We start from the raw sequence: 9,128 nt of genomic DNA on the forward strand, positions 1-9,128 counted from the left end.
CAGAACTGTTTTCTACTTTGTTGTTGTTGTTTTCTGCTTTTTAAAAAAATTAAACATTCTCCAGTTCTAGCCCTTAGGCTTGCAACCCTTCCCCTGCCCAAACTCTTTTCATCTCCATATTCTGCACCATAAAGCCCAAAAGAAACCAACTAAATAAAAGGCAAGTGGGACAGTCCCCAGAGGTGGGGGAGGGAAAGGAACTCAGGGGAACCAGGCTGCTGGGCTTCTTTGACCTTGAGCTCCAGCATTATCCAAGAGAATAAGCAGGGGAATATGGAGAGACAGTTACTAAGGAAAAAGAGGCTTAAGAATGTACACGACCTTTCAAAATCTTTATTTTAGTAGCTTTTAGTGCCCCACCTAGTTTTAGCTCAGGGTGAAGCATATACTCAGTAGCCTCATCCAGCTAAGCACCCAAGGAGAGGTCCAGGCAGTGGCTGCTACCAGACCAGGAGGGACAGCAGCGTGGGAACTAGGAGCCAGGTGCTCTGCCAGCAGCATCCTCTCCAAGCCCAAGCAGGGTAAGGTGACCCCACAAGCAGCTCTTACAAGGGAAGAGGGAGCAGAGTTCAGCTTTCAGGCTTTAGCTGCCACCTGCTGGCAAGAAGGTTCAGTGCAGGGACTCTGGCCTGGGGCCAGGGGAGGGAGACCGAGTTCAGCCTCCAGCCAGCCCTAGCCCTGGGAATAGGCCTTCCAGGGACCTGGGCGGCAAGGAGCAGGCAGATGGAATGACCAGCCAGGGATGGAGCATAACCATGAAGACGGACACTATGGATATGAATACAAAAGGAGGAAAGGAGCAATGCTGTGTATTGTTCTCTGTGACCCCAGGAAGGGAAGTTTTACCAGTCAACGAGGGGCAGTGGTTCTCTGCTGATCCCCTACTATGTGCCAGTCAGGGAGTTTACATCTTAGCGAGGAAACAAGAAGCAACAAGGACAAGTGTTCTTTGAGAGCACTCAGGAAAGCAGAAAGGCTGTCTAACCCTGACGATCCTGACTGCTAAGATGTGACTGTGGAACGTTAAATTAACCTCAGGGCAAAAATCAAGACCCCAGTTTGACTGAGACCTACAAGAAAGGTATGAGGGCAAGGTTTCCATCTTGGGTTAGCTGGAGCGATGTTGTAAACAGCATGGGTAATTACTGTAATTAATGTCACTGAATTGTACACTAAAAAATGGTTAAAATGGCAAAATTTTTGCCATGTGTATTTTACCACAATAAAAATTTTTAAAATAAATGCATATAAAATACATGTAACTACAGATACTTCAGGGAAGGCTCCCCAGAAAAAATGATTTTTTTTAAAATTAATTTAAAAAAAAAACAGACCTGAGAATTGAGTTGTTGTTGTTGGGTGCCATCGAGTTGGTTACACATCTATAGGATAGGGTAGAACTGCCCCATCGAGTTTCCAAGGAATGGCTGATGAATTTGAACTGCCGCCTTTTGGTTAGCAGCCGAGCTCTTAACCACTGCGCCCTCAGGGTTCCAAGAGTTGAGGAGGGTTAGCAAAGGGGAAAGGAGGGTGGTCCAGGCAGAGGGTACCAAGAGCGCAAAGGTCCAGAGGCCAGAAAAGCATGTTTCACTCAGGGAACTGAAGTTCTAGGGAGTATCCGGTGCACAGATGGCAGCCAGGATCTTGTCATCCACATTCTGTGACCCAGGAGTTAAGATGGAGGCCAATCCCAAAAATAAATAAATAACTGAAAAAATACATTTGTGCATTTTTTTCCTTTTTTTGACTTTTATTGAGCCATACTGTAATTACATTGTTTTGTTGGGAGGCAATAATAGCTTACTCAGCATAATTAGAGCTTTGCTTTAAAAAAAAAATTTATTGTGGTAAATGTATATGACAAAACATTTACCATTTCATCTACATTTTAGTGTACATTTCAGGGACATAAATTACATTTACCATGTTGGGCCACCATCACCACTACCCATTTCCAATTTTTTCATCACCCTAAACAGAAACTCAATAACATTTGTGCATTTTAAAACGCAGTTGTAAATAACTCACACCTGTTGCTGTAGTGTCAATTCTGATTCCTAGTGACCCTACAGGACAGAGGAGAACTGCCCCACAGGGCTTCCAAGGCTGTAAATCTTTACAGAAGCAGACTGCCACATCTTTCTCCCACGGAACAGCTCGTGGGTTTGAACTGCCAACCTTTTGGTTAGCAGCCAAGCTCTTAACCACTGTACCACCAGGGCTCCAAATAACTCATAGGGCATATAAAAAAATCATCGGAACTTGAAAATTCTTACAACTGAATGATAGTGAAAATACTACATCTGAATCTCGTGAGACAGCTAAAGGGAAGCTTACAAACTTCTTAGCAAACTCCCATATTCATTTGCTGAAGACAGCTGACAATGAACTAAGCATCTGCCTCCAGAAGTTGGAAAAAGAACAATAAAATAAAACCCAAAACAATAACAAAGAGCAAAAATAAATGATTTTAGGGGATAGTGGTGATGGTTGCATAACATGGTGAATGTAACTAATGTCACTGAATTGTACACTGAAAAATAGCTAAAATGGCAAAATTTTTGCTACATATATTTTATCACACGTCTGTCAGTTTGTTGTACTGTGGGAGCTTGCGTGTTGCTGTGATTATGGAAGCTATGCCACCAGTATTCAAATACCAGCAGGGTCAGTTATGGCAGACAGGTTTCAGCTGAGCTTCCAGACTCAGACTAGGAAGAAGGACCTGGTGGTCTGCTACTGAAAAGAATTAGCCAGTGAAAACCTTGTGAATAGCAGCGGAATATTGTCTGATACAGTGCCGGAAGATGAGCCCCTCAGGTTGGAAGGCGCTTAAAAGACAACTAGGGAAGAGCTGCCTTCTCAAAGCAGAGTCGACCTTAATGATGAAAGCTTGATGGACTCAAGCTTTCGGGACCTTCATTTGCTGATGTGGCTCGACTCAAAATGAGAAGATACAGCTGCAAACATCCATTAATAATTGGAATGTGGAAAGTACAGAGTATGAATCTAGGAAAATTGAAAATGGTCAAAAATGAAATGGAATGCATAAACATCGATATCCTAGACATTAGTGAGCTGAAACGGACTGGTATTGGCCATTTTGAATTGGACAATCATTTGGTCTACTATGCGGGGAATGACAACTTGAAGAGGAATGGTGTTGCATTCATCCTCAAAAAGAACACTTGAAGATCTATCAAGAAGTACAACGCTGTCACTGATAGGATAATATCCATATGCCTACAAGGAGGACCAGTTAATATGACTATTATTCAAATTTACGCAGCAACCACTAAGGCCAAAAAGGAAGAAATTACCAACTTCTGCAGTCTGAAATTGATCGAACATGCAATCACGATGCATTGATAATTACTGGTGATTGGAATGCAAAGGCTGGAAATAAGGATCAGTAGTTGGAAAATATGGCCTTGGTGATAGAAGTGATGCAAGAGATCACATGATAGAATTTTGCAAGACCAACGACTTCTTCATTGCAAATACCTCTTTTCACCAGCATAAATGGCAACTACATACCTGGACCTTGCCAGTTGGAATACACAGGAATGAAATCAATTACTGTGTGGAAAGAGATGATGGAAAAGCTCAATATCATCAGTCAGAACAAGGCCAGGGGCTGACTGTGGAACAGACTATCAACTGCTTATATGCAAGTTCAAGTTGAAAGTGAAAAAATTAGAACAAGTCCACAGAACCAAAGTACGACCTTGGGTATATCCCACCTGAATTTAGAGACCATCTCAAGAATAGATTTGACATGTTGAAAACTAATGACCAAAGACTAAACGAGCTGTGGAATGACATCAAGGACAACATACATGAAGAAAGCAAGAGGTCATTAAAAAGACAGGAAAGAAAGAAAAGACCAAAATGGATGTCAGAAGAGACTCTGAAACTTGCTTGAAAGTCGAGTAGCTAAACCAAAAGGAAGAAATGATAAAGTAAAAGAGCTGAACAGAAGATTTCAAAGACCAGCCCAAGAAGACAAAGTATTAAAATGACATGTGCAAAGACCTGGAGATAGAAAACCAAAAGGGAAGAACATACTCGGCATTTCTCAAGCTGAAAGAACTGAAAAAAAAATTCACGCCTCAAGTTGCAATGTTGAAGGATTCTATTGGGAATAAACAATGCAGGAAGCATCAAAAGAAGGTGGAAGGAATACACAGAGTCACTATACCAAAGAGAATTGGTCGACATTCAATCATTTCAGGAGGTACATATGATCGGGAACCGATGGTACTGAAGGAAGAAGTTCAAGCTGTACTGAAGGCACTTGTGAAAACCAAGGCTCCAGGAATTGATGGAATATCAATTGAGATGTTTCAACAAATGGATGCAGCGTTGGAAGTGCTAACTCATCTATGCCAAGAGATTTGGAAGACAGCTACCTCACCAGCCAACTGGAAGAGATCCACATTTGTGCCTATTCTCGAGAAAGGTGATCTAATCGAATGCGGAAATTATTGAACAATATCATTAATATCACATGCAAGTAAAGTTTTGCTGAAGATCATTCATAAGTGGCTGCAACAGTAGATTGACAGGGAACTGCCAGAAATTCAAGCCAGATTCAGAACAGGATGTGGATCCAGGGATATCATTGCTGATGTCAGATGGATCCTGGCTGAAAGCAGAAAATACCAGAAAGATATTTACCTGTGTTTTATTGACTATGCAAAGGCGTTCGACTGTGTGGATCATAACAAATTATGGATAACATTGCAAAGAATGGGAATTCCAGAGCACTTAATTGTGCTCATGAGGAACCTGAACATAGATCAAGAGGCAGTTGTTCGAACACAACAAGGGGATACTGCGTGGTTTAAAGTCAGGAAAGGTGTGCCTCAGGGTTGTATCCTTTCACCATACCTATTCAGTCTGTATGCTGAGCAGATAATCTGAGAAGGTGGACTATATGAAGAAGAATCAGGATTGGAGGAAGACTCATTAACAACCTGCATTATGCAGATGACACAACCTTGCTTCCCGAAAGTGAAGAGGACTTAAAGCACTTACTGATGAAGATCAAAGACCACAGCCTTCAGTATGGGTTACATCTCAACATAAAGAAAACAAAAATCCTCACAACTGGACCAATAAGCAACATCATGATAAACGGAGAAAAGACTTAAGTCGTCAAAGATTTCATTTTACTCGGATCCACAGTCAACACTCATGGAAGCAGCAGTCAGGAAATCAAAAGACGCATTGCATTGGGTAAAACTGCTGCAAAAGACCTCATTAAAGTGTTGAAAAGCAAAGATGTCACCTTGAGGACTAAAGTGCACCTGACCCAAGCCATGGTGTTTTCAGTTGCCTCATACGCATGCGAAAGCTGGATGATGAATAAGGAAGACCAAAAAAGAATCGATGCCTTTGAATTGTGGTGTTAGCGAAGAATATTGAACATACCATGGACTGCCAAAAGAACGAACAAATCTGTCTTGGAAGAAGTGTGACCAGAATGCTCCTTGAAAGCAAGGATGGCAAGACTACGTCTCACATACTTTGGACATGTTGTCAGGAGGGATCATTCCCTGGAGAAGGACATCATGCTTGGTAAAGTAGAGGGTCAGCAAAAAAGAGGAAGACCCTCAACGAGATAGATTGGCACAGTGGCTGCAACAGTGGGCTTAAGCATAGCAAGAATTGTGAGGATGGCGCAGGACTGGGCAGTGTTTCGTTCTGTTGTACACAGAGTCGCTATGAGTCAGAATCGACTCGACAGCACCTAATAACAACAACAACAAATATTTCACCGAAGTAAATTTTTTAAATAAATAAATGCATATAAAATACATATAACTACAAACGACAGTACTGGAAATGGAACAACCAGAATGCAGTTAAAGAGAATGTTGACACGTGAAAAATGTATCTAATGTCACTGAACAATTTGTGTAGAAACTGTCAAAATGGTAACCTACTTTGCTGTTCAAACTTTCACCAAAAACACAATATTATTTTTAAAAAAATACATACAACTACAGACACTGCAGCATTTTAAAACATAGTAATACTCTGAACAACTTTACCTATACAGGTAGTCCCTGACTTTCAACAGAGTTCCATTCTGATGACTCTGTTGTAAGTTGGTTCTTACATTAAGTCGAATGCCTCTGTGTTTTGTTTTGGTTATTACTGCCTTTTATTTCAGTATCTTTATAAATCCCATCTTTATTTGTCAGCACCAGTGTCATAATGAAGTCGGAGTTGCAATGGCTGTCAGGCACATGCACAGTTCAATTATCATATGTCCTTAGAGTTGAATATTGCCCAACTTTCTGTCTGTTAAGACTCCTTACACTGACCAACACAGACTTCATTGTAGACCAGGCCATAGCGGGCTATATGGCAGTATTTTGAACAGTAAATCATTAACATTGAACATCTGTGAGTGAACATCTGCGAATGATAACATCAGCAAATTAAGCACTGCAACATTGTATTTAGTACATATTACTAACAATAGGATGTCCCAAAAAAAACCTGAACATTCTTAAGTGTAGTTCATTGTAACCTGAATACATCATAAGTCAAGGGCTACCTGTATTTTGTGGAATATCCAACAGACAGACTAAGTTTAACCTCAGCCCTCTTTGGGTGAAAGGACCAAAGTGGGGCTCCAGAGGTGCTATTGGAAAACATTCATTTGTTCAACAAGTAATTTTTGATGTGCAAATTGAAAATTCTGTTACCTCTCAAATTCTTAAAAAGTCCAGACTTACTGGACCAGTTGAGACCAGAAGACTCCCTAAGACTACCACCCTGTCAACAAGAACGCGTACTCTGTTAAAATAACAGAACTAAAGGTACAACATTCTGATTGGAAGTTGCAACAACAGGGAAGCAGAAGATGAGACAACTTAAAGGGGGCAAGGGGCTTTACAGTGATTGGTTGGAAACACGAAGGTAGGCTATTGCGATTGGTTAAATACATAACTAAAGAGGGTTTTACAGGGTGGTCACAATCTTAAAATATTTCCTGAGGGCTGCTGAAGAAATTTCTGATAAAGGTCTTGTGTGAAGACCTTCCCTTAGGAACACACTCTTTCTGCTCTTTCCATATCTTTAGTTTAACCACAGAGAAAAATGTTTCCTTTGTGATGTACTTAAGTCTGCCTAGGGGTTTGACAGTTGCAGGAAAAATAAGCAAAAGCTAAGATGGAGTCAGAGCTCAGACATGGGCCTATCATTCGATACGAGTCAAGCGCCTCAATTTGGAACTGTCACACAGCCTTGAGATGCGCTTTAAACTTCCAACCAAAACTATCCCGAGATCACCTTTTAGCGAAATAACAGAGTGGCACACAAAATAAAGGATGTTGCCCATAATTATGGTGCTCTACTAAAAAATCATCTAAAGGAGACCAAAAGGTCAACATTTACTCTAAAGCAAAGATAAGAAGATAAGTGGGCAGGGAAACTAGAGTACTGGAAATGGAACACCCAGAACACAAAGAGAAGGTTGGCACATTATGAAAAATGTAACTAATATCACTGAACAATTTCTATAGAAATTGTCAGATGGGAACCTAATTTACTATGTAAACTTCCACCAAAAACACAATAAAATATTATTGAAAAAAAATCCAACTACCTACTCACCAGTATTCACAACTTCAGGTGAGTTATTTTCAGTATCTTCAGTGTGAGTTTAGGTTTTCTTTTTTTATAGGTAAACATGCACATGGTTCCAAAATCAAACTTCCATAAAAAGGCATACATTGACAAGCCTTAGGAAGGAGTCCACCCCCTTGGCTAGCTCAGGGAGGCTCTGGATGAAGTATTTGGGGAGAGAAAATCCTGTCTCTGAGGCTCACTCTATTCCTTTAACAAATAAGTGTGGGGTACCTGTTAGATGTCAGGTCCTGTGCTCAGACCACCGGGAACATGAGGCAAGCTGTCCAGCTCAGGTTAGCTGGACACAGGATGTAAAGACTCACAAGCAAAGGGCACCAACCTCACAGGACACTGAAAGGAGGTGTCCATGGAGGGGCCCAGGTTTAAGTGGTATGGGAATTCAGAGCAGGGGGAGTTCCTGGAGGAAGGTCTCTTCCTCAGCCCCCATGCCCTGGTTCAGATGCCTTCTCCCCCAGAAAGCCTTTCCAATCCTACACAACTAACAGCACCCTCTTCTGCACCTCCTCTGAAGCTTACATACGATCCCATTATTGCACTTATCACACTATGCTGCAATTCGTTTAATATTGTATCTCCCTTTCTAGACTGAAATCCTTGATGTTAGGTTCCATCTTTTATTCGAGGTACTTCTCTGAATCCCTAGAGCTCTGCACAGTGCCTGGCTTTCAGTACAGACATCTGACACACGCCTAATAAATACATTCTATCTCTTCGAAGAGCAGTTAGGGTTAGAGCTGAGCCCTAAAGAATGGATTGGATGTGGACAAGTGGAAAAGATGATTAAGGAGGGCAGGCAGATGGATAGGGGTAAGGTGAAATGTACCCTGGTAGATGTGGGGAGGGCACAATGGGAGATTCAAAGCATGTTAAGGTCAGATTGTGAGTTCTTGGTATCCCCCCCCCAAAAACAAACAAAACCCATTGCCATCAAGTCGATTTTGACTTACAGCAACCCTATAGGACAGAGCAGAACTGCCCCACAGGGTTTCCAAGGATTGGCTGGTGGATTCAAACTGCCGACCTTTTGGTTAGCAGCCAAGTTCATAACCACTGCACCACCAGGGCTCCTTGGTATCCACAGAGGAGGAAAAACCGAAGGTTGGTGGTCACCCAATAAAAGGCAGCTTTAGGTCTAGGAGCAAAATGAGGAGATCTGGAGATTCATTTTTCCAGTGACTTCTCCTGGATATCTGTGAAGGAGGTAATTAAGGATTTTTTCTTTTTAAGTCTTTTCTTCCCACAGATACCACAATTCCAGCTAGAAAGGATAAGAGTTTTCAGTTTTTCCTTTAGATCAAGATCATGACATCTGATCCCAAGAACCATCAAGGAGAAACTAATTTCAGGTCATCCCTGGCATACCAGCTCCAGTTTAAAACAAAATAGAGGCCAAGAACCATAATGTTTAACATTAACTCATCAGAGGTGGGGCTCTCTTCCTGACCCTTGGACTGAGAAGG

This window comes from Trichechus manatus, unplaced genomic scaffold, assembly GCF_000243295.1.
Source record: "Trichechus manatus latirostris isolate Lorelei unplaced genomic scaffold, TriManLat1.0 scaffold00106, whole genome shotgun sequence".
Classification (NCBI taxonomy): Eukaryota; Metazoa; Chordata; class Mammalia; order Sirenia; family Trichechidae; genus Trichechus; species Trichechus manatus.